Source organism: Cyrtonyx montezumae, unplaced genomic scaffold (genome assembly GCF_038088225.1).
Source record: "Cyrtonyx montezumae isolate F1298 unplaced genomic scaffold, pur_monq_1.0 scaffold_20, whole genome shotgun sequence".
NCBI lineage: Eukaryota > Metazoa > Chordata > Aves > Galliformes > Odontophoridae > Cyrtonyx > Cyrtonyx montezumae.
Genome location: NW_027071937.1, coordinates 3,198,587 through 3,223,588, shown reverse-complemented (window position 1 = coordinate 3,223,588; position 25,002 = coordinate 3,198,587). Strand labels below are relative to the sequence as shown.

Sequence of the window (25,002 nt, the reverse complement as noted above, 5' to 3'; positions counted from 1 at the left end):
ATACCATGCAACAACATCACCCCAGGAAACCCCATCCTGCAGTTCAAGTAATAGATTCATAGTCATTAAAGTTGGCAAAGAACCTCTAAGATCATCCAGCCCAATTGTCAACCCATCTCCACCATGCCAGATCTGCTCCACTCAGGATCATGTAACACTGAGTATCACTGGGAAAACACGTATGATTGGCTTCGTATTTTATTTCTAAAGACTCGTAACTCCTCCTGTCTCTTTCCACTGAGATGATGAAGTCACTGAGGCGAACTTTCCAATGCTGAAAGATTTTGACTACTTGCACTCCACCAACAGTGCACCTTCAGTCCGTCAGAGGTGAGCACAGTCCGTTGCCTTCTGGCAGAAAGCAACCAGAATGGCTTCAACATGAAATATTTCCATTGGCACTGCCATCAAAAACAGTAAGGCCACGAGCTTTTTCTAAGAACTCTCTTTTAATTGATGGAAGCTCCTGTTTTAGTTGCTACACAGAATTTCGAGTGAAGAAAAACAAGGGATGGTTTCAGTCACGCACAGATCTAGACCGTGTCTTACCCTTGCTCCTATTCACCATTTATCAAAGCCAGAATGAAAAGACAAACCTACTATTTCTGGAATGCTTTCCTGCCCACTGGAATGAACCAAGACGTGTGACTGGGACACAGATAAAGGGCTGCAGGATGGGTCCCTGCTGCCCCCAGCCCCAAGGCTCCCTGCTGGGCAAAGAACCCACTGCGTTGGGACCACCAGGAGCTGCTTGGCAGTGCTCCGAGGGGACCTCCTGGCTTTTGGTCCCTGGAGCTGGGACAGCCACAAAGGAGCTGCCACACTTTGGCCTTGCCCAGCTGACTTTGACTTGGAGAACTGAGATGCTGAATTATTCAACGAGGCAAATGAGCCTGTGAATGTCAAAACTTGGCCAATAAAACATCCTTGAGAGGTATCTGGTGCTGAAAGGAGCTGCAGAGCAAGAGGGGATTTCCCTCTCACCTCAGAGCCAACCTTCTAACGGAGCATTAACAATGCATCCTCACTTATTTCTTATTTTAATAAGATGTTACCCTCATTATTTCCCTCAAACCAAGAGGGCATGGATAAGGGATTTTTTAATTGGACAAAACATCTCTGCTATGGCCATCAAGAGCCCGTTTTGGCCAATTTCTCACTCTTTGGAGCCTGTCTGGATAGCAGCCACAGCACCATCCCTGCTGGCCTGGTTTTTACAGCAGTGTCCTTGAGCCACTGATGGGAGACCACAACCACTGCACAACAAGATGAGAAAGCAGAAAGATCCACACTTTACTGTAACATTACGAAAAAAGGAGCACAGGCAAAAGCTGATCACTTCAGGAAAAAGGTGCTTCATCCACGTGCCCTGCTGCCACCAAGCTGCAGGCACCAGCTGCTGAGATTCCCACTTCTGCTTTGGACACGCACTGATCTCCTAGCAGATCTTAATCCCCAGATTGTCGGCAACTTTGAAGACCTCAGTGCCCATTTTACTAAATCCCTGTGCACCCTCTAACATCACCAGTTTGGGAGAGGAGGTGGAACTGAGCTCGTTAGTGCCTCTGGGCTAATTGGGGCAGCCCAGAGGCACTGCACTGTGCTTGCTGTGTGTGAGCACTCCCAGGGAAGTCCCAGTCTCCTATGCAGTCTATTATTAGACTTGCACAGCACAGAAATCAGTGCACGAATCAGACAGCTACACTGTGGGTTTGACTTCCAGGGAAATGTAAGAGAAATGTAAGCTGTTCCCGATGCCTGTGCTTTTTGCTTTGTTCTCTCAAGAAAAGCCCCAATCTCTGAGCAACCTGGCACATCAAAGCCCGGCACCTGGCTCCAGCAACGAGCCCAGGCACTAAGCAAAGTGACCCACTTTCCAAGAGGGACTGGGTACAGAGATCCTCCACTAAGCTTGGCAGCTCCAAAAACACGACTGAGCAGAGCTGAGCTGACAGCAGGGCGGGCTCTGCCAGTACAGCTCCTGCAGGTTGGAGTGGGGAGCACGGCTCCCCAGTCCAGGCAGCACTAAGCACAGTTTCAGGAGAAGTAATCCTCTGTTTTAACAGGATTAAACAACGTTCTTAAAAGTAAGTAAATCCTGAAGTGTTTGCTAAACTGTGTCTCATTTTCTCCATCAAGGAGCTTCTTATTTGCTGAGAAACACAGTAATACTTCCTGCCCCTCCTGGCTATCATGTTCTACGAGGCGAGGCAGGAACTGCTCCATTACTCATACACACAGCAGTTGGCACGAGGGGTCCCTGATCTCAATTGAGGCTTAGCTGCTCCCAGGACACATTAGCACAGCTAATACAGATATGGCACTAAGTGGAATTACGCTTCACTGTAACGCTCACCTCCCCTTGTCTTTCAAGGCACCCTGGAAGTGCAGAAGCCTGGCTTCCCAGCATACCCAAGAAAAGGTTTTCCATCAGTTCCCTGATGCTATTCCATAAGTTCAGAGCTTTTGAGAATCCCCTCCCAACACCCATTGCTCAACAGCTGAGAACAGAGGCTGCAGCACCCTGAAAGCACTCCTGCATACCAGGAAACCCAAGCAATCACTTCCAAAGGTGCACACACCCCTTGGATGGCTCTCAGAGCCGCAATGAGTTTGTCCTCAACGGGTTGGGGCAGCACTGAGTGCCCCATCCCACAGCCCTGGGAAATCCCTGAGCCCAGGACTGGGGGACAGAGGGTTTGCAGAGTCATTTGTGCACGCTGCTTGGGAAAAGCACGCCTGAACATGCACGTCTGTCTTCTGGGAGGAGCTGTGAGCCTAAATACAGCCTTATGCAGACTCTTCATCCATTTCTCAGTGCTGCTTCCTCCAAGGCTGAAGATGGGATGCCAAACGGAGCCGCAGAGCGGATGTACCCACGGGCTGCTCCCAAAGCTGACCTGCAAGGGTTGGCTGGGAAATTCCTGCTGGTTTCACCGCTCAGGGCGAGGACGCTCTTTGCATTCCTGACGTTCCAGTTCCCTTTGTGCTTTCTGCCACGAGCTAAAGCAAACAGCCTCACTGCTCCTTTCCCTATGGTATGCCGCGTGGCACAAGGTCATTGCTGTGACCCAACACGAGCAGGGAGGGAGCAGGAGGGCCATGCACGCCCCAGCAGAGGCACCAAGGCACTCATTTATACACTTCTCAAACAAAACCAACTTGCAAACTGGGATCTTCGATGCATCGGTCACTTGGCAAGAATCCTGGCTGAGCAAGAAAAAAAAAATTCAGAAATAAAAAAAAAAAAAACCCAACAAACAACCCAGCCAACAACAAAACCTTCACACCACAAGAAACCCTCTAATTCTCATCTTCCTTTCTGACAGTGCTTTCTTTTAGGAATTATGGATTTTAAAATAAACTACAACCAAAATAAATAAATCATCAGGCACAGTGCTCTTCTATTTCCTCCAGCATTGTTTATTTCCAGCAGTACCACTGTGCATCCAGGAAACTAAAATAAACTGTCTCATTATTTGCTAAAACAACCCGAGCCAGCTGGGCTGGAGCACACTTTGCATAGGGAAGCTCTCAGCCTTGCTGTGCCCAGAGCTGGCTGAAGGGGCTGTGCCTTGTGCTGAGCCCTGGCCAGGTCCTGTGCATCCAGAACAAGTGAGCCACAACCAGAAGCTCTGCACAGCATCCATAAGCCTGGGCAGAGAGGTTGGTGTAGTCACACCTGCAAAGATGGTTCTCAGGGGGAAGACAAAGTCAGAGCTTGAACTATATAGATTAATTTTAGGGTTGGTACTTAAACTCATGAAAGGCAAAATAAATCCTCAGAGCAAATCCTCTGCCTATGAATGGGAAGGAAGCAGACCACAAATCAGGACACGAGCTGAGTAAATTGGTTCTGAGTTGGGTAATGGTACCCAACAGCAACAACATCAATGTGAGGTAGCTGTGGGGATGAGGCCTCTGAAACAAAAGCAGCCTTGAGAGCACAATGAGAGGCAAGGTGCACGTGCTCAGATGGCTCCATTTCCATTTTTGGAGGGGAGAAGCAGGGGTTACAGCCAAGGCAGGATAGTGGCAAATCAAGGTGTCAAAGCAGTGCTATCCATCACATGCTTTTTGCATGAGCCTCTCACCACCACCACCACCACCACCTTGGTAACCCAGTGCTCTGCAGAGCTGCTTGCCACTAGTGCAGCCAAGCTACGGAGTGTGTGAGCCAGCCCAAAATGCACAGAACACAACCTGCTTACTGCAGATCCATCATTCATGCTGTGTGTGCTATTGCATAATGCCTCTAAGGCCCTACAGCACGTGCACAGCAAGCACAGCCAACACTGAACCTACAGCTGATGTGCAGCCACATCCCCAGACACTGAGCAGCTGAGGCTGCTGCCTCTCGAGCATCCCACAGCTGTTGCAGGGAATTCCTTACACCAACAAGGCTGGGCTGGCTTTGCTGAAATATCTTGTTCCTATTGGAGACTGGTATGAAATCTCTGCCCTCACCTCGACAAATGGGTTAGGATTGAAAAGTATTCAGGGATGTGAGCTTAGCTTGGGTGGACCTGTGGGGAGCCAGGAGTTGGACATGATGATCCTTATGGGTCCCTTCCAACTTGGGGAATTCTGTGATTCTAGTTCACTGTTTTCCTCTCTGTTAATTCCCAACACCACTGGTGGATGACAAATGCAGCAACGCTTTCTTATTGCATGTGGTTTCTCACACTTTGAATGAATTCAAGAGGCGCAGAACACCCCGGCAATAGAATAAAATAAGCTTTGATTTGCTTGCCAGGGATATGAACACCATGAGCCTGGTGGGTCCAGACTGCTGGTTGGGCATCCAGTTTGCAAACTGGAGGCAGAAAGATCAGGTAAAAGCTGGATTTTGCTTCTGACATTCAGCAAGGAAGGCTGGACACGCATCACTCCTTCTTTTCCTAAAGGGATTCTTGGCCGTGGGAGTAGCAAAGGGTTAAGATAATGTGAAGTGAGCATCTGACACAGATTGTCCCCAAGACCTCTCAGCCACAGCCCAGAGCACCCGTGTCAGCCTGCATTATGGTCACAGTGACAAACGATTACACCTCTCAAGATAATGAGGTTAAGTCCTCTAACAAGAGCACATTGTCAGACATGCGCTTTCCAGACGAGAGCATCTTTACCCAAACCAGAAACTCCTCTGAGAAAGCATGAAGGGCATGCACCAAAGGCTGGGGTCAGCTCACCTCACACCCAGGCCTCGAGAGGGGGAAGGGAGCAGCGTGGCTGCAGGAGCACCCACAGGACCCAACGGTGCTGGAATGGTTCCCTATGGGAGCCCAACCTGTGGTCCTGACCCATCCCAGAGCACTGTGCATGAAGGCCATTAGTGGTGACGGGCTGCACGGAGCACTGCTGCCATCATTCCATGTTAGCTTGGCTGCTCCTTTTTAAAAAGGGTTATTAAACCCAGCGTTATGCTGCATTAAGCCCATGATTTGGCTGCATGAAGTGTTGGGGATGCAAACACGCCTTCACTGAAGGCACTGGCAAAGCTGATTTGCAGTGGGAACAGCTCTTGCATCATTTTAACACCCTTATTTTGAGCAATCTGGGGTCAGCATATTTTCTGCTGTTATTCAGACTTACAACAGTGGGCAGCAATTGCAGAAACAGCAATATCACCTGACAGGGAGAAGGGTAATCAGGTGGACTTAGAGCTAATGGCACTGTACCACATCATCATAAACTTGTCAGAAATACGCACACATCCTCTCCCTTATTTAAGGCACCAATATGCCTTTCCCTGTCACAAAGCATTGGATGGAACATGGCTAATCACATCTCAGAGCCTCGTTCCTAAGCACTGAAGTCTGTGCCATCAGGAGTAATCTGAGCTCCTCGGTTCCCTTTGCAACAAAGATGTCCCCACCCCACAGCCAGGACCAAAACGGAGCAGGTCCCTTGACTCACTGAGACATAAGCAAAAAGCAAAACAGGGCAAGAGCAAGGCACCATGGCATAGAGGAGCTGTGCCTGGATGCACCATGCAGCTCCCACGCTGCTCCCAGGCACAGAAATTAATGCCCTGAAACCAACGCTGCTTTCTTTATGCTGGCAAGTTCCTCCAACACAACAGCAATAAATACTTGTTCTGCTGCTTAATGGCCTCTCCTCTCCGACACGGATACTGAGTCTCTGTCTCATCCAGTTACTTCTGCTATCACTATCTGAGAGCCTGGGCAGGGAGTGGAGCGAGGAGCTAGCTCTGATGGGACTTCAAAAGACTGGGGGAAAATAAATGCAAGCACTTGGGGAAGTGAGCTAGCACCAAAGCCACCAGACACTGAGGCTGTACCTCCAGCATTGGAATACAGCAGATTTCCTACTGGGAATGGGTGGAATGAAACCCACAGCAGCACTCGGTGGGCATCCCAGCACTGCTGGGAGTTCTCGTGCACTTCAATGTGACCCCAATGTCGAATGCTCAGAGGAAGGTCTGGCAATTACACATCCACCTGACAGCATCTCCACCATTTTCACCTGGCTGAGCTTGACCCCATCGATTTGCACAGAACTTGAAAATGATCATAAATGAGACAGCTGTTAAAACACGAGCGTGAGAGAAGGAAAATGGAAAGTCTTGATATCCCAAAAATTATTGATGGAAAAAGCTTGTTACCACCTCCAGGTGCTGATTTGGGTATGAGTCATTAGGCTGTGTCCCAGCTGGGGGGTGTAAGGTTGCAGCAGCCACTCTCACATTTCCACATGATATGGAACAGCATTCATTAAACAGAAAGCTGAACTACTTTAGCCCTGGTATGCAGCAGTGCACAGGGACAGCTATGTCACCTCCCCTAGCCCAGCACCATGAGCCCTCACTCTTCAGGTGATCCCACTGCATCCCGATACACATCGGGGTCCATGAAGCTCCAGCCACATTCTGCTTTTGCTTAGAGCAATAATGGGATAAACTGGGGCAATGGGAGCCAGAGGGGAGGAGAAATGAAAGGTGTAGATGTGATTTCAACGTCCTCCTCCCAGCTGCCCAGAGACCAGGAAGGCTCTCAGTGATGCCTGAGCATGAGGGAGACTGAGATACAAGGCTGCTTCCCCTGAGCCCAAGCACGCTGCTAAACTGCCTCTAAGAAAAACACAGAGGGTTCATTTGCATTGCTTTGTAACAGTTAGAAAAGTGGGCTATAAAAGTACATCCTTCAGGAAACAAAGCTAATGAAGCCAGGGAACTGTGCTCTCCTGGAAATTAGAAGGGAGAAAAGAAACCCAAATGGCTGAGGCAGGAACTTGGTTGAGTTTCCTGGAGCTGCTGCCAAGGTAATGCCCAGCTCTGTGCCTGGCCAAGCCGGCTCCTTCCCTCTGCCCCAATTAGCAACACAACGGATCTGTAATTAACCTGGAAGGATGCCGAGCGCTCAGCACGGGATGGAGCAGCGGCATGCTGGGTGATAGGCATGGGCTGACCCCAAAAGCAAGGATGAGGCAATCAATCAGCCTTTAAAATAGGTAAAGAATTGCCAGCCAGGTTTGTAGGGCTGAGCGGGTAGAGAGGACAGCCCTTCCCTCTCCAAATCCAAAGAAGCTGCTCGGGGATGCCCTGCTCTGCATGGCTGCAGGAATATAATGCTCTGCGAGGAGTAAATAGCTTCATTTCCACCCTGCTTCCCTCTCTCTTCGAGAAGAAAGGAGAAGCAGGTGGGAAGCTTTTGAAAGATACAGCTTGAGGATGGGAGAGGTGAAACACGTAGGAAGACACTGGCCACAAAGGTCTCGACCTTGTGTGAACCAGCAGCAATGCTGCTGGGAGCACTCACACCTGCTGGGCACTTCACCCTTCGTGCCTAAAGAGCAACAACACAGGAGGAAGGAAAACAGCCTTGAACACTAATTAGCTTAAACACTGCAAACACATTCACAGAGGAGGGCTGCAAAGCCCTGGACACAATGGCTGATGTCACTGCACAGAGCGTGGCCTGCATCGTCCTGTGCTGCCATGCAGGACTGAGCCACCACAAAGACACGTTGTGCTGAGCTACATAAGCACGTGGAAGGAAACACCAGCAGCAACACAGCCACACAAGGAATGCCACCAGCTAATTGCTGCCTCTGTCCTTCCAGGTGGCCAAAACTCTGCCCTGCATCTCCAGCAGCTCTGCACATCCCAGCAGAGCATCTCAGTGGAGCCCCCAGGGTTGGAGCCCACTCTGTGCCAAGCAGGAATCATCTCACCTCGTGCTCCGTAACTCGTGATGCCCATCACACATCCCCCATCCCCAGCACTGATTGGATTTGCCAGAGCAGATGGAAAAAGCATTGAGTCGGATGCCAAGCAGGGATATCCCAACCTGCTTCTGAGAAACTGGCTTAGGTTGCATTAGGTTTAATCTCTCTCGATCAAGGCTTTGATGTAAGCAGAAAATATTACAGATTTTCCCATACCTTTAAGTTCCCATTTCCATTCTGCTCTGAAATGGAGATGGGCGGTCAGAGAAAAGCACACCAAGCAGGACAACCATCACAGGTTCCTGAAGAGAGCTGAGTGCTACAGAGTGCTGAAAAGACTCATTTAAGCTCAAATTCCCATAATGCTGAAGTACCCTGAAGAGGCAGGAAGCAATAGCAATTCTTCAAGTGCATCTTAAAAGGTGGATTTTGAATCTGGTTCTGAAATGCTGCTGTGATCTGTTCAAAGATGCAACCACACGTCGCAGGGCTGTGGGAACGTTCCCAACAAAGCTGCTTAGAATCACAGAAACATTAAGATTGGAAAAGAACACCGAGATCATCAAGTCCAACCCCAACCCATCCCCGCCATGCCTACTGACCATGTCCCTCAGTGCCCATCAGGGCTGATAAACCTCTGGGTTGCTCCAAGCTTCCCAAACAGGACACGCTCACCTGGATGAAATAGTTATTCCTACAGCTTAAGGCCCACGACCACATTTCCAGCACCTCAAAACCCAAACAGACCAAGCAGAAACAGCTAAGAGAAAGGCAGAACAGGAAACCTTCATTTCATCCACTCCAATTCTCTTTCGTTCTCCAGAAGCAATGAGCACCTTGCAAACTTTGGGTTTTTATTGTTATTACTACCTGGCTTGCCAAATGAAATTCCCCAGAGCCACACACGCACAGGTCTGTGCCCACTGCCTCACCTACACGCCTGGAAAACAGCTCCCAGTATGTCTGAAGATGGAGCCATGCACGCCAACGCTGAGCAAACCTCCTCCTCACAACCACCTCAGTGCTTCTGAGAACAGCAAACTGAGTTCCCTGATTAACCAGAAACATCAGCACAGGTCTCCCATCACGGGGCACGGCTCAGAGCAGCCTCCCATACTCCCCTGTGCCCCATGCAGAGCACCTTTCATGCCTCAGGTGCAGAGCATCGCAGAGCAGCCCAGAGGGGAGCACTCACTGCCTGCACCGTGGCAGGGATGCTGATGCCATTCTGTCAGCATTTGCCTGCAGAGGCAGGAGCTCTGGGCTGATGAGGAAATAGAGCACAAGTTCTGCTTCCCAGAGACACCGATAATCAGAAGCTACGTCCCCTGCTTGTACTGTAACTGCATAATAGTGCCCATAAAGTGCTTTGATTTGATGGAATTGGTTAAATCAGTCCCTGCTCTAAGCAGACACCACATTTACTGCTATGTGGGCGCCTGAAACGGTACTGCAAACTGGCATAGAAAGGAAGGGAAGTAAAACACGTCTGAAATACCAGCTCCCTCGGCGGGATGTGTACAGTCACAGCTCACAAATTAGGGGTGGGAGGGGAGCTGGGTGGATTTCCACAGCCACTGCTGAGACAAGATGATCTAAGGGTCCCTTCAGACCAAGCAAATGCATACAGCTGTTGAACAAATAAATATAAAAAGAAATCAAGGATCAGATCTTGGCTGCCTCCAAGAAAAGGAAAGATTCAGGCACGGTGTTTTCAGGAGGCAGTTCAAGGGGTGTAAGCAGCAGTGACAGAGATGCTCAGGGTGCCCCCAGCACCAGCTCAGCTTCACCCTGCTGACTGGGATGGCTTAACCATTGGGCAATGGGCACCCAGATGGAGGAGTTCCCATTCTGGGAGAGCTTCGTCAGCCGCGTGGTGATGTAGTGCAACTCTGGAAGTGTCACCAGCTGTTTATCCATTGCTAAAACGCCTGTGTTTAAAAATTAATAAGAACAGATTGAGCAAACGTGGAGCCGACGGGAACCAGAAGCTTCGGTGAATTTTCAATGCGTAACGTTAAAATGACATAGGATGTGAGGAGCGAGCTTCAGCCCGCTGCAGGAAGAGGATGCCAGAAATACACACACATAATCACACGTTGGTGCACGGAGAGGAAAACACAGCTCTCACCACCACGTGCTCTCTCTTGAAGCTTTTAATCAGTTGCTGGAGACAAAAGAGCAGCCGGGCGGTGCTGCGGTCAGCCCTGAGCTGAAGGGAAAGAGGGAGAAAAGGGATTTACCTTCCTGCATCAATATGGGGTCACATCATGTGGGACGCAGGTTTGGATGACCACAGGGATCAATGGTTCAGCAGGCAAGGGGATGCCTACCCCTGTGCCTGAGGGAACCCAGTGCCACAAGGTCAAAGAGCAGCTGAGAAAGAAGAGGGCTCATCACAGCTTAATGGGGATCCGGGAGCTCTGGACAGTGCCACCAATAATCCAGTACCCAGAACTCTGTCCCTAAAGCCACTCATGCAAATTTAACCACTCCATCAGCATGTGGAGCAAAGCAAAGCGCTCCACGGGGACTGAGCTGAAAGGTTTGAATAATTCCTCATCAAAATGAACCGCACGTGGATGGGAGTTCCACGAAAGCACTGGGGCCGTACGCAGAGGGCTGAGAAAGGGAAGAGGGGAAATATATTCCTGTCAAAATGACGTTCCCCTCAGGGGTACAATCTCCACCAAAGCGCTGACCCACGTGCACTGTGTTGGATCTCAGATTCTGCACTTGTGAAACGCGTTCTGCCGGGTACTTGAATAATTATGTTTGACTTATTAAACAATTTAATGTTCGCACGCTTGGCTTTACAGCTGGAGGAATGAAATCACATCTCTGAGTGACTAAAAGGGAAAAGACAGTTGGATGATGTATGTGTATTTAAGCAAGTATTCCCCTCTCTGAAATTACATCTGCAAAGAAAACATTAAACCGAGCACATTTTCTGCCTCTCCAGCTGTAAATGAGATTTTGGGTGGTGGGACAGCTCGGCGGGCTGCAGCCTGGCTCTGCCATGGGGGAGGGCTGAGCAGGATGCACCCAGGCACAGAGATATGCAGCTGTGAGCCCCATTCTGCTCCCACATTGCCCCACATCCATCTCTGCACCATCCAGCAATGCTGAGTACAGCCGAGGGGCACTGCATGAAGCTGTCTGCATTCTCCACACTGCTGAACCTGCGGACATGAGGAGTGGGGCCCCACCACCCCAAGAGGACTGACCCCATGGGGTGACCCATGGCACCCAACATCCCAAACGGAGAGCTGGCTCTCACCTTGGCAGCTTTCCTCCTCCTCCCACCAGCAGGTCCAGGAGATCCTCTCGAATGCCACAGGGTGAGCTTGCCATCAGCCTGTGAGACTTTGCTTCAGCTGATGCAACCCATGAACAACAGCTCTTCGGCATGAGCGAGGCATGCCAAGAACACAGAACCTGGCAGTGGGGCCCTCCATCACACTGCAGGATGAGGGATTTCTCCCCACACCACTTGCTGGAATTTGAGTGGGCCTCGGGTTCAGTGCTAACACTGAGGGTGCTTGTGGAGCTGCTGGGGCTGTCCCTCTGCACAGCAGCAAACCCAAACTGCCACAGAGCCACGTCAGTTCATCACGGGATCAGTTCTGCCTGCTGGTACCTGACAACCAGCAGCACCTACGAGAGTGGGGAAGAGGACAGAGAAATGGGGACAAACGTGCTTAGGCTGAGAAAAGGACTTTCAAAACACTGCATTTTTCCCACATGCTTTTTGGTTTTTTCCTCCTTTCCTCCTTGCTATTGCCCACTTCTCACCCTCCCCCCCACCCCAGGCTCCATAGCAGCAGTCAGCTGGCTATGCAAGCTATGAGATGGGAGCACACGAGCTGATGCATTGGGGGAGGAAAAGAAAACTGTGATCACTGCACCACAAGGGGAAAACACAGCAAAACATCCTGGCCTGTGCGGAGAAGTGGCAGCCACGCTCCTCCAACAAAGGCCCCACTTATGTATTTTTCATAGCATGCTTTATTCTGCTGCAGACGTGAGCGTTATCAGTAATGCACGTTCCACCCGCACAGCATTACACCGTGGCATTGATATTGCAAAGCTGTGGATAAAAGCTGGCAGGTTGCACACCGAAACAACCCCACATTTTAAAAGAAGTTTGTCAACTATTTGGTCAAGTTACGTACATTGGAGCCCTTCTGCAAGAAGGGAGATCCCAACTGGCTGCTCCTCACCTTCCTTCTCATCTAAACTCACACTGTGCATGGATCTGAGCTGGGCTCACCCCAACTCAACCCCAGAACCTAAACATGGGCAGCATACAGTCCCACCCTGTGCAACAACCCCGAAGTGGGGGGGAACACCAGGAATGCCTGGCACTCATGAAGCAGGATGCACATGTTGCAGAGCAGTGAAAGAAGAGCCCCAGGAAAGGGTTATATTTAGGGGAAACACGACGTGGAGAAAGGAAGCAGCTCAGCCAATGGATCTGCACTGCTCTCCAGCAACAGGAACACGATGGGTAGCAAACCCAGCCTCTTTTCTATGCGATCCTACTCTCAGCCCTTCTTAAGAACACACTGAACAGTGCTGTGTGAGAAAAGAGGCTGGCAAAGCACACACAGCCCCATGGGTCCCCACCGAAGGACCCACCATCCCTCTGCTGCTATCAGAGCAGCATGCACTCAGCCACTTCTCCCTTCCACCAATGCACATTTCGCAGCATACAGGGGAAATTTCAGTGAAACATTAGAAGAGGAAGCTTGGCCAGGCCTGTCCATGAATCTCCCAAAGCAGACAATCGGCCTATCAACTCCTTCCAAGAGCACCTCCCAAACTGCCCCAGAGAGCCCTGCACGGTGCACTGTGCACCTCCACATCCAGCAGAGCCTGCAGCACGTGTCCTCCTGCATCCTCCTCCTCTGACAGCACGCCTGCACCTCTGCCTCTGCTTCTGTTCAAAGGCAGAGGTTTTACTGCTGCAAAGACTTCTGCTGCTCCACCTTGGCTGGGAGCAGTGGGAGCTACATGTGCTGGGATGCCACCAGGCTGCAAGCAGCACTGCACTCCAGGACAGCGTTCAAACAAATGGAATTACAAAGAAAGAAACAAAAAAGGAAGTGCAACACCTAGATCAGTTGCCAGAGTTTTCAATTCAGAGCCTTTCACCACCTGAACAGAGCTGAACCCCTGGTGAATCTGCATCTGTGCTATAAATACCAAGATCTCCACCGCCCCATGTGCCATCCCCTTCCCAGCTTAAAGCCAGGTGTCCTCAAGGCAAAAGAACAGCACAGAGAAGCAAAGCTTTCCTGGGGAATAACTACTCCGAAGAATGGGCTAGAACTATGTTAAATTATATTATAAGGCCAGCACAGAAATAAGTTGAAACAGCTCCGCCAGCAGCTCAGCTCTCTGGGGCTCCGTTTAACAGCCATCCCTTTATTAGAAAGATGGCTGGTTAGCAGTTACGATCACAAACAGGTGATGGGGAGGGAGGATTTCCTTTCCATTAAGACTGCAAAAGGGCTTCGAGTAAAAAGAACAGAAAAACTCCTCCAGGTGAGGATGTGGGCTCCTGCCCCAGGCACTGAGGCACACAGGGTTCCAACCATCGCACAAACCCCACTAAGGACAGAAAAGACGAACAAGTGGGAAGCAGTGAAACCAGCAATCTATGGAAATAATCCGGAGGGCTACAGAAGGCCATAACCATTCCCAACATCACAGGGATTTCCATCCACCCAGAGAGACAACGTCAGCCTCCCCTCCAGTTCTTCATTAAAACATTAACCACTGACGCGACACAACTGCTGATATCAGAGCAGGATGACCACAGGCCATCTGTTTTCAACCATCTGATGGTTTCTGCTCACACCCCCATCCCCAGGGAGGACCCTTGGAAGTATGGTGTCATCAAATCCCAAACACAGCAAAAACAGAGTGGAGATTTTCATACGGATGATCACGCTGCTCAGCTTTGATTATGAAAAGGAACCGATGTCTAAAAAGTGGCAGTGTTAAAAATAACACAAAAATGCAACTATTTGGGCCCTGAGGCTTGCTGAAAAAAGTATTGCATTAATCAATCTAGGAACATAATTATGCTTTAATAATTTTTTCAGTACAAGAGGGGAGTGGTGCTCAGCTTGCTCTTCCTGGATGCCTCTAAATGGGAACCCAGAGACAAGCAACACTCTGGTGAGTTTGTTTCCTCCTGAACCAAGCCCAGACTCATTGCAGCATGCCAGGCAACGTCCCCAGAACAATCCCTGCTTGCCCCACTCTCCACATCTCCATTGCTTCAGCAAAGCCACAACCGGCGCTCCAGGATTCCCTCTGCACCAAGTTCAGTCCTGAGCCCTGGGCACAGACAAAATCATCATCAGTTCTGCAAAAAAATAGCTTGGCTATCAGAGCCTGAGGAGATGGGACCAGTTGGACACTGAGCCATCCCCCATTCATGTGGTGTCTCCGTGTGAGCCCCCGGGGCACGTTTTATGGCTGCTCTGGCACCGGGCAGGTTGCGGCCGTACCAGGAGTGATGCTGATTTCGAGCAGCCTGCTTGGCTCTAAAATCTGGTTTCCATAGAAACAGGTAGATAGCACTCAGGAGCTAAATCTTATTTACTCGGTTAAAGAAAAGGGCTTTCCAAGCTGTGCGTTAGACCTAAGGGTAAGAGTGATATTACTGGGAATACAAAGATTTAATGACGGCAAAGAACACGGCTTTTAAATAAGCAGTGCCTTTTTTGTTTTTAATCTTTAACAGCAGTTACTACAAAAAGACCAACATAAGTTTCCCTCTTCCTTTTAGAAGTCCCACATCCTACTGACTTCAAGATACACCTTTGTGAACAAATCCTGGTACATTTTTGGACGACGCATCATTCCACCCCTTCCTTCCTCCCCTGCCCCACTCAGAAATAACCCCAGTCACATACACCAAGCCCTGCAGCTGCAGCAACCAGTTGGCTTTTCATCACAGCTTGGGCACAAGAAGCACTGAGACCGAGCATCCCAAGCCCAGCCCCAATGGCAGAGCCTCAGCTCTCCCTGTTTGCAGCCCATGCAGAGACCAGCTCTGAACTCCTGTCCCGACTCATGGCACATGCACAGGTGACCAATTTCTCCCACTAATAATAGAGGAATACTGAACACCTGAGATGCTTTGCTGCACAGAATGCTGCGCTGCTTGTTTGCAAAACAATTACTTTTATGTTGGTCTCACTCTGCTAAGACAAACAGTTACTCGTGCAGCCACAAACGCACGCACACAAAGTCTATCAATGCTCTGACTGTTAAGATTTATAGGTTGGAGATATCCTTAGAATTACTCTGCCTTGGCCTGCACAATTGCAGAGTTGGAATATGTATCATCTCCAATGAATAATACATGATGGCACTGTAAATCCAGTCCCAGCTGAGAACGTGCTCTCCTGCAAGGAGACGAGAAGGTTTGGGGCTGCATTTATCTCGGTGCTAATGAAGGGAGCCACGGCTCCAGCATGGACAGGGGGCTTCAAAACTCTAATTAATTAATGGCATTCAAAAAACATGCACATCAGTCCCTGTGACAGCCCAAATCTCTTCCAACCAGAGACCCTGGGGCTAACTCCTGCCCTTGCTACTGGGAACTGGGGTCAGTTTAAAATAAATTAAGCGCTTGCAAACATTTCCTTTCTGAGGGTGGGGAGGGGAAGAGAGAAGTAGGGGCGAAGAGCATCACTTAAAAAAAGGTCACTGAATAAAGACGACCTGCAAAACCTGGAGAGGGACTGTTGAATCCCAGCTGAGGGGTTGGCCATCCTATCTCCCCACAGCCCCAGGATGTCCCCATGGGGCAGCTCCTCATAACAGGAGCAGAAACCAGAACAGCTCCTTCTCCTCCTGGTGTTCCTCTGTGCTGGACCCGTTGTGCAGGAGAACTCCCAGCTCTGGACAGACATTCCCAACCATTATTTGTAACACAACAGCGGAAGTGAATTTTGAAGCCAGCCTGCTGACAGCTGATGTTTGCTCATTAGCTGAGCCTGGGATGACATTGCTCATGGCTCTGCCGGGGTAATAAAGCAGGCAGTGAGCAAACAAAGCAAAAATCAATATGAATGAGTGTAATATTTTTCATAATGTCTTTATTGTGTACAGCCTTCCTCGCACAGCTATTATTAGGCACACTTTCTCTTCCTTTTGTAGCGCATAAAGAGATGAAAAACCTTCTTATTTGCAACTGCCACACTAGGAAATCCTGCCCAGATTTCATCATGAAGAGTCTGATAAGGGAAGCAGAGTAAGAATAGACCAAATAAAGGATCCGTACCACCTGGGGGAGTGGGTTGCCCACACACATCCCAAAAGCCAGGGCTGTCCCTTGCTCATTGCTGGCTGGGGACAAGCAGCAGCATCAAAAACCCACTGGACACATCTGGCCAGATGTGGACAAGGCTCTTCCATCCCAGAAAGCCCTCACCCACTCTTTCACCACCAGGACAGCACCCAGGGGGTGCCACAGTGGGGCAGAAGTGCTGCTGCCCATCCTACCCACACTTTGCTGGGGCTGCCTCAGTGCCTTGCACCATGAGAGTGCAGCTGATCGCCTCCATCAGTGACCACGCAGGGAATGCACTGCTGTCTGTGCCAGTGATTGGTTTTCTCTACCTGCACCAGGGCCATTTCATTTCAGCAGGGAGAAAAGGAAAAGAAACGATGGCTTTGCTCTTGGTGAGTAAGCAAAAAGCCCTGATTAAAAATGAGAAATGGGAAGAGGAAGTGCCTCTCTGCTTTATAAACATCTCAGGACACAATGGTTTACACTTTACATAAATTTAAACAGAGGAATAAATAGTCTTTTCTTAGTCACTGCCTAAGGATGAAAGCAGAGCTGCAGGAAAGGACTGCCTGCACCGAACATGGGTGATAAGATCTAAATGAGACAGATGAGAAGATTTTACTTATCTCAAGAGGAGCCCCAGCACAATCCCAGCCTCTGTCCCCCAGCCCCCAGCCTGGGAGATGGGAGCAAAGAGCCAACAGTGTGAGCTGACCAGAACACTGCTACTGAAGAGCTGTAAAAATCATCCATCAGTGCTGCAGTGCCAATGCTTGGCTCCTCTGGACCCAATTTCAGATGCTGAGGGCACACAGGGATGCTCTTACCCAGAGATGAGCTTAGCTCAGTTCTGGGGAGCAGGGGTGTTACTGCACCAGCTATGGTGCTCAGGAGCAAATCCGAAGTGATTCAGCGTTCATTCATCCCCACAAAATGACTGAAAACTGCCAGTGCTGTTTTCCAAACCTAGAAACAAAAGTCCAAAGTTGCCTGAGTTGTGTGGCCGAGAGAAAAGCCCCAGCACCATGCCTGGCCTCACTCTGCACACACTGTGCTGGAAGCCCCAAGGCGAGGACGAAGCCAAGCGATCCCTGGAGCAGCCAAGATAAACCAAGCTGTATTTATATCCCTGGACATTAAACAGCAGGTATAAAGGCACAGAGCTACGCTGCAAAGGGAAAACTTTGCAGTTTAAAAAAAAAAAGAGCTGCATTTTTAAGCAGTGTTCACCATGCCTGGTGCTCGCAGGACAGAGCGCTGAGCAGGAGCTGGCTGCCTGGACCACGCACAGGGAAATGGAAGTGATTGTGACAGCCTGGTAGAGCTGCTCCTCCTGCTCCCACCAGGAAAACACATTCATTCATCTCACCAGCTCGGGGTGAAAGAAACCCCGCTTTCACCAACCCATCCCAACCCACTGCACCATCACACGAGTGCAGCACCAGCACACGGCGGTGTTATTGTTGGAGATATCTCCGAGGGTGCTGCTGGAGAAAGGGCAAATACAAATACAACAGAAAACCTGTTGGAAACAAACTTGACACTGCGGAGTGTAACTCTGCTCCCTTCCTCCCCGCTCTCAGCCCTCCCTTTGCTTCCCCCAGCAGAACATGCACAAACACATCCTGTGGATGGAGCTTTTCATGTGCTGCCAGCGCTCTGCAGTGGGTTCCTGCAGGAGCTCCCTGCCAGGCAGCACGCCCTGCCCTGCACCAGGGAAAGCACTGCACTGCCCGTGCCCCTCTGCAGCCCCATGGCTGCACCCAAAGGGGGGCTGCTGGCCCAGGGGCTTGGGCAGGAGGTTCAGGCTGTTGTTCCTCTGGATGCACAGTGCTTTTTTTTACAGGTCATCGGATGCCCTGCCCAGAACGCTTGTGCAAATGATTGCAGGAATGTGAGGTAGCAAGGCAGGACTAAGCACGGGGGAAGCAGCCAACAGGAGAAGCTGGGGCAGGTGAGGAAAGGTGAAAGCTTTAGGGCATCTGGGCTGGAAGCAGCATGTAAAGAGTGGTGAGGCATTGGCACAAGCTGCCCAGGGAGGACGTGGGTCATCGTTCCTGGAAATGTGGCACTGAGGGATGCGGTCAGTGAGCATAGTGGGGGTGGGTTGGAGATCTTAGAGGGCTTTTCCAGCCTTGGTGGTTTTGTGATACTCAAGGCAGGCAGCAAGGATCTGGTGAGGGAGCTGTGATGGAGGAGCAAAGCAGGCAGAAAGAAAGGAATGGAAAGGGCAGGAGACCCAGGAGCTTAAGCCTGAATTCAGGATTTAGCACAAAGTAGGTAATCTGTGCTAACAGGAGTAAAACAAAGGGTGATGTCACCAACTCCATCTGTTTCAAATTCGCTCCAAGTTTACATCTCCCCAATTAAAGGGAAAAAAACCTCACCACTGTTTGCAAAATAAACCCAAAGCAAAGCAAGCATCCCACACATACACAAAACGCCTTTCTTCCCAACCAGCTAAAAATCTCCCCCCACCAGTATCCCCCAATCCCCTCCTCAGCTTCCTGCTGGGCTAAGGGGCAGCAGCAGCAGCAGCACCGGTGTCACAAATTGGGGGGGAAAAAAGAACAACAAAAACAATGAGGTTGAGATCACTTCTGTCACCTACTACAACGCCTCATGTAGACCTCAATAATTTTCCAGTGCACTCAGTGCAGCCCAGCTCGTACTGATGCCATCAGCTGTTCCAGCCCTGCAGCACACACTCATGGAGACCTGAGTGCCATGGGACCCCTGGGAACCAACTGTCCAGGGAACCATCCCAGCAAAGGGGGGGGGGGGGCAGAGTTGCTGAGATCTGGTTGCACAAGAATCCCAGCTTGCCAGCAGCCAGCTTGTTTCTGCCATGACCCAAGGACATCTATCACGCAGCTCCTGAACGTTTTTTACTTGATAGCTGCCTCCAAATGTACCTGGTCCAGTAGACATCATGCATCCAGTGCTGTGAAATGCTGCAGGTACAAGCCTGGAGACATCACAACTGGGGAGATGTGCAGCCCAGGACCCTAATCCTTGCTCCAGCTATGGCACGGCCTCCCTGAGAACACCCATGGAAAGAGCTACAATACAAGGCTCACCATATTTTCTGCTTATTAAGGAGGAAGGAAAATTGGTTTTCCCCTCTTTGCAAGGTGTTCTGACATGTACAGATGCTTTACAGCAAAGCAGCACAGCGTGCATTCCAGGGATTGCAGCACTAACCCCATAACACAGCGTTAACCCATCTTGTCTTCAATGAGGTTTTCACAGCCAGGCAGGGGCTGGGAGATGCGAGCGGGAGACGCGAGCAGGAGATGCCTCATTGAGATGCAGGACATTGGAGGTTTCTAGGACAGGGTTCTGAGGTCCACAGAAAGCTCAGGGGCAGAGCACCAGATTCTTTGTGTGGCTCCGTATTAGCTCCTTCACATTTCAATTAAGGCACAAAAACGGAGCAAATAAAAAGCAGAGAGCCACACAGGTGTGCAACAGATCAATTGTGTGTGCAAGGGAAGCTGTCACGGTAGCTCAGCGAGAAGAAATGGACTGCAGAGCAGCAGAAGTTATAGACAGCAGTGGAGATTTAAAATGATGATGTGTACAAATGATGCTGTACTCGACAGAGCTTGAACCAAGCTTATCCCAGCAGCAACGTGCTGCAGCGTGCCCAGCAGGTAGAGGCTCCTGCCCAGTGGCAGAAATAGCATTCTTCTGCCTACATTTCACTGAGCTCAAAGCCAGCATCTTGGCTGCCGTGTGCTCTGCAGCTCCTGCTTGGGTGCTGCGTGGCCCCAGGGATGGTGCTCACCCTGAGATCACCATCACTGTGCCCTGCCCAGCCCTGCACACCCAACTCCTGCTGCATGGATGAGGGGTTCCCCACAGCACACAACTCCACACCAACTGTGGACAGGGGAGATGAAGACCAGCAGAACCCAAGGTCAGGGGCAGGGTGGTGAGCACCTGATGGGTGCCCCTGCTCAGTGCAGGGAGTAGAAACAGATGGCCTTTAAAGGTCCTTTCCATCTCTCTGATGGCTTTTCTAGCAGTATTCAGTGAGAAAGCAGTGAGATTACACAATTTTTGCCCACACAGATTTCTAACTCAACAGCGTGTCGAATCCCGACACTTGAAAGCTCCAGATCAAAGGTGGATTTCTGAGTTTCCAGTCCTCCCTCAAGCACCTCTGCACATCACCTGTCCCAGAGCGTGCCCAGGGAGCACCTGCGTGCATTAGGAGCTTACAGGGTGTGAATGCTTGCATGCAAGCCTAAACAACCCCAGATTTCCAAAAACATATGTGGTTTCACAGCCTGAGGCAAGTCCTGGTAGAGACCTGCTGGCTCAGAGGTGCTGAGGCAGCAATGCTTCCACAAATCTCAGCACAGGGGCTGTGTTTCCTTATATCACAAATCATCTCTGAAAACACAGACCCTTACACCTCTCTCACAGCATCTATCTACTTCTGATTTTTGGGTGGCTCCACACTGAACCACGAGTTGGCCTGGGGGATCTTCATAGGTCGCTTCCCACTCGGGATACCTTAGGACTCGCTTCCTCCTTTGCACACATGATATTTTTGCAGTCTCCTCCCTGAGTGCACACCACAGCCACCACCACCGCTGCTCACCCAGCCCCAATGCATCCTTACGTGGGAGAGGAACTCTGCAACACATCATCAGCGCCACAATCCCGATCCACTGCTCAACCACTTCAATTTTCCTGCTCACACCGTTCTCCTTCAGAGCTGATTTATAAGTATAGTATAAAACCTCATTGGGATCAAAACTAATTTAGAGACTCGAGAGGAAAAAAACTGACATTTTCTAGATCACACACCGTCCCCGTAAATCAATTTCCATTTTGAGCCCACAGTGCTGGCTGCTTCCAGCCCCAGTAAATAAATGCCAAGGGTAATGAGTTTTGAAACAACCAGCCTGAAAGTAACAAAGCAAATGACAGTCACTGAAAAATCCTAATACTGTCAGGCAGTCCCCGCTGCAGATTAAAACGATTCCCAAAACCCACATGACAAGGTGGAGGAGGCCAGGAATCTGAGCGAAGCACTGATTTTCTGTCTGTTTGGTTTATGTCCCATCTGCAGACAGCGCCGAGGACGCACGGCCCTCTCCTCATTAGCGACTGCTCCCCGGGAGGGAAGCTTCAGGAGGGGACAAGTGCCAGCCTGGTGCTAGCAAGGGCTGTAAAGTGGAAAGAAAAGGCAGCTGCAGTGAGCTGCACAATCCCCTAATGCAGCCATCGCTCGCATGCCCACCACGGGGTCAGTTATCAAACTGAGAGCTGTAGTTTCCTGGAGGACGATGTTTCCTTCGTTTTTGTTTTCACTTTCCGCCCTGGAAGACCTGTATTAGTGCAGCTGTGTGAGCCTGGCTTTGGAGAGCTCCATCAGGAAAAGGGCACACGTGGCACTGAGGGCCGAGGGATGGGTTGATGGTTGAACTTAATGATCTTCGTGGTCCTTCCCAACCTTAACGATTCTGTGATTCCTTATGCACACAAAGCTCTGTCCTGATGTGTGCAGGTGGTGAGTGCCACCTCACAGCCCAAACTCATCCTGCTGGAGCAGAACCAGATGCAGTGACACCAGGCTTCCCTAAAAAAGAGCAGCTAAAGGGAAAACTGTCAAGAAATACTCTTCCAGGAAACACAGTCCTGGAAAAACCTCGCACTTGGAGCAAGGCCACGGGGACCCAGCCACCCACAGTGCAGGAAGAGGCTGGAGGTGGGTGCAGTCGAGGCTTCAGTTTTTGTACTGAGAAAGGGAGGAGAACTCTGAAGAGCTTAAAACTAATCCACGAGGAGCACGCACTCCTCCAGTGTGACCTCCTGTGTTCTCATCAGAGCTGAAGCAAACCTGGCTGTCAGCAACTGAGACGTTTCAGATACCATTTGGTCTCATTTTGATGCCTCAGCTCCGTGGGGAGAGGTGAGAGCCTTTGTTCATCAAACCTGGGGGAGTTCCCGTGTTTCTCAAAGCATCTCCTGGTGCCCTGGAGCATCAATACCCAGGACAGGAGCAGCCCCTGCCTTCTGGGTTTCCTGGGCAGCATGCTCCCTTCGTGATCAGCCACTCACAAAACTCTTCAGCATTATTTGAGGATGAAAGATGTGAGATGCGATGTGATTTATTACTATTATTATTACAAAAGAGTACAAACCAACACTAAGGGCCTGCGCTGACAGCGATCAATGGCTTGCTAACTGCTGGATCTCGTTACGCTCAAAGCAAACAGGGATACATGATTTGAATAAAGCAACATAAAGGAGCAATCACTGATGAAAGTGGTACCCAGGTGAGACTCACACAACTTCACAGAAGATCACAGCCCAGCTTGATCGGGGACAAGAAGCCCCCACATCCCCCCCCCAAGGCTACAGATGAAAGCTTTGTACTCAATCCATCCAAACTTCCCCCATCCTGTTACAGAGCAACACTCCAACAAGCAGCACCTCTTAGCTCAGGGAAGTAGCTTGAATTTATTTAGCAGAAATGCAAATTCAACCTTGAAGACATTCTCCTGCCTGTGGCCCCAGAGCCCCTGACACACTCGCTTCCAGAAGTGAGTTCTGCAGAAAATTGGAGCTAAGCTGATTACTGGCTGCGGTGTGCCAGAGCTTTTGTTACGGTTCAGAGGGGAAAAGAAACAAAAAGAGGCTGACACAAAGAAAATGGAGTTGCTCTTATTTGTCTTCTCTTAAGAAAAGTCTGGGTGAGACTTTTCTGCATTCAGAGAAATGAAAGAAAAAGCCAGGTCTCATTTGTCCTTGTCACCAGGCAGTCATGGAGACTGCACACGGGTTGGGATGAAACGGCTGCAAAGGAGGGTGTGGGGGACTTTGGAGGGGTCACCATCCACTGGCTGCAGCCCCACCTGAGCACTGAGGTTCACAAATCATTGAGGAGTAAAGAACTGATGGGGTTCAGGAGGCTCTCTGGGAAGCGGTTGGGTTTCCTACAGCAGGGACACACAGTGCAGGCGGCAGGTTGTCACCAGCACTAGGCTCTGGTTCAGAGACACTGCACATCCAGGAGGCAGCCCAGGCTGCTCCAAGACTCCATGCTCTGAAAATAGCTTTTTAAATAACAGAAGAGGGCCAAAACAGACGTAGGTGATGTAAAACCCTGGAGAACCATCAGGCAGCAAAAGCAAATGGAGCAGAGAAGGAGCATCGTCTCAGGATGCAGAGCAGCATCAGCATGCTGTGGTTTCCCCAAGGACAAAGAACATCCCTGGCTGTGTGAGCCATAAGCTCTGTTATCTCACATTGCATCCCACGGGATGGGGCAACCCACACTCGCCAACACCACTTGGCAGCATCCCAGGGCAGAGAAGTGGAAGCAGTACTGGGAAGAGGAAAAGAAAAAGCCACACAACTAGAAAGCGAGCAGAGGTAATTCTTGCTTCCCTGCTACAAGCAGATGTCTGCATCAGCCAAGTATTGCACCTTGGCTTTGCAAAGGGCTATGGACCAAAGGCACTGAAGTCACGTAACTGCACTGCGCCATGAAACCGCTGGCACAGAACAAGAGCAACATTTGGGTGTCACACTACAAGAGAGGCCAAGAGACAAATGGAATCTCCATCTGACAGCCGTATATATTTAGCAGTTTCATATATTTAGCTGGCTGCAAAGGGAAACATGCGGCTCTTGAGAACAATGATACCAGTTCCTGACACTGCACAGTGCCCCAGGAGAGAGCTGTTTACAGGAAAAAGCCATCAGAGCTCATGTTTGCCCAGCAAGGAAGCGAGCAGATGGCCAACAGGCACCCACAGGCACTGATGTGTGCCCCAGCCACGGGGAGGCTGCAAACACATTCTGGTGAAGCTGTGGGAGCACAGCCCAATTCTGCAAAGGCTTCAGAGCTCCAAAGCACAGTGCAGAGGACAAGCTCACGTGCCCCAGAACACAAACCTCACGCCCAGTGCTGCTCCCACCTCCAGCACACGCTGGGGGTACAGAGGAGCTGTGCAGGAAGGCAAACCACCTTGCAGAAGGGAAAAGGAGTGGAGACAGAAAGCTTCGTTCACTCTTGTCAACAGAGCACGTTCCTGCAGCACACATCAGGCTGGCACAAGCACAGGGAGGAGAAAGGAGTCTTTTCCCTGCTGCCCTGCTTGATAGCATGACACGTCACCTGGGCTCAGCCAGAGGGCACCTGCTGGCTTGCACTGCTCCTTTCTTTCACCATAAAATCTGATAAATATTCCAAGTGTGCTTTTGGTTTGTTTCATTCTTAAATAAAGTCAGCAGCTGGACACAGAGCAGGTTTGTTTGAATGGAGGAGAAACCCAGCAAAGCCTGGCAGAAGGAAAAAGGAGACATTTTCCTCCTGATTGACAAGAGAAAGCCTCCTAATGATTGACAGCACAAAAGACTTTTGTTTTCAGTTGATAGGCAATGCAGTAATTCTCTTTAGATGACATCTTCCCACCCCAGGCGTTTCTGGAAAATCACAGCCCTCCGGAGCTGCACCGTGGGCTGACCACCTC

At 50.2% G+C, this 25,002-nt stretch overlaps 1 protein-coding gene across 3 annotated transcripts in view; it reads right to left on the bottom strand.

Moving 5' to 3' along the window:
• Window positions 1–25,002, bottom strand: part of VAV2 (vav guanine nucleotide exchange factor 2) — a 95,539-nt gene that overhangs the window by 35,876 nt on the left and 34,661 nt on the right. The window lies entirely within an intron of this gene.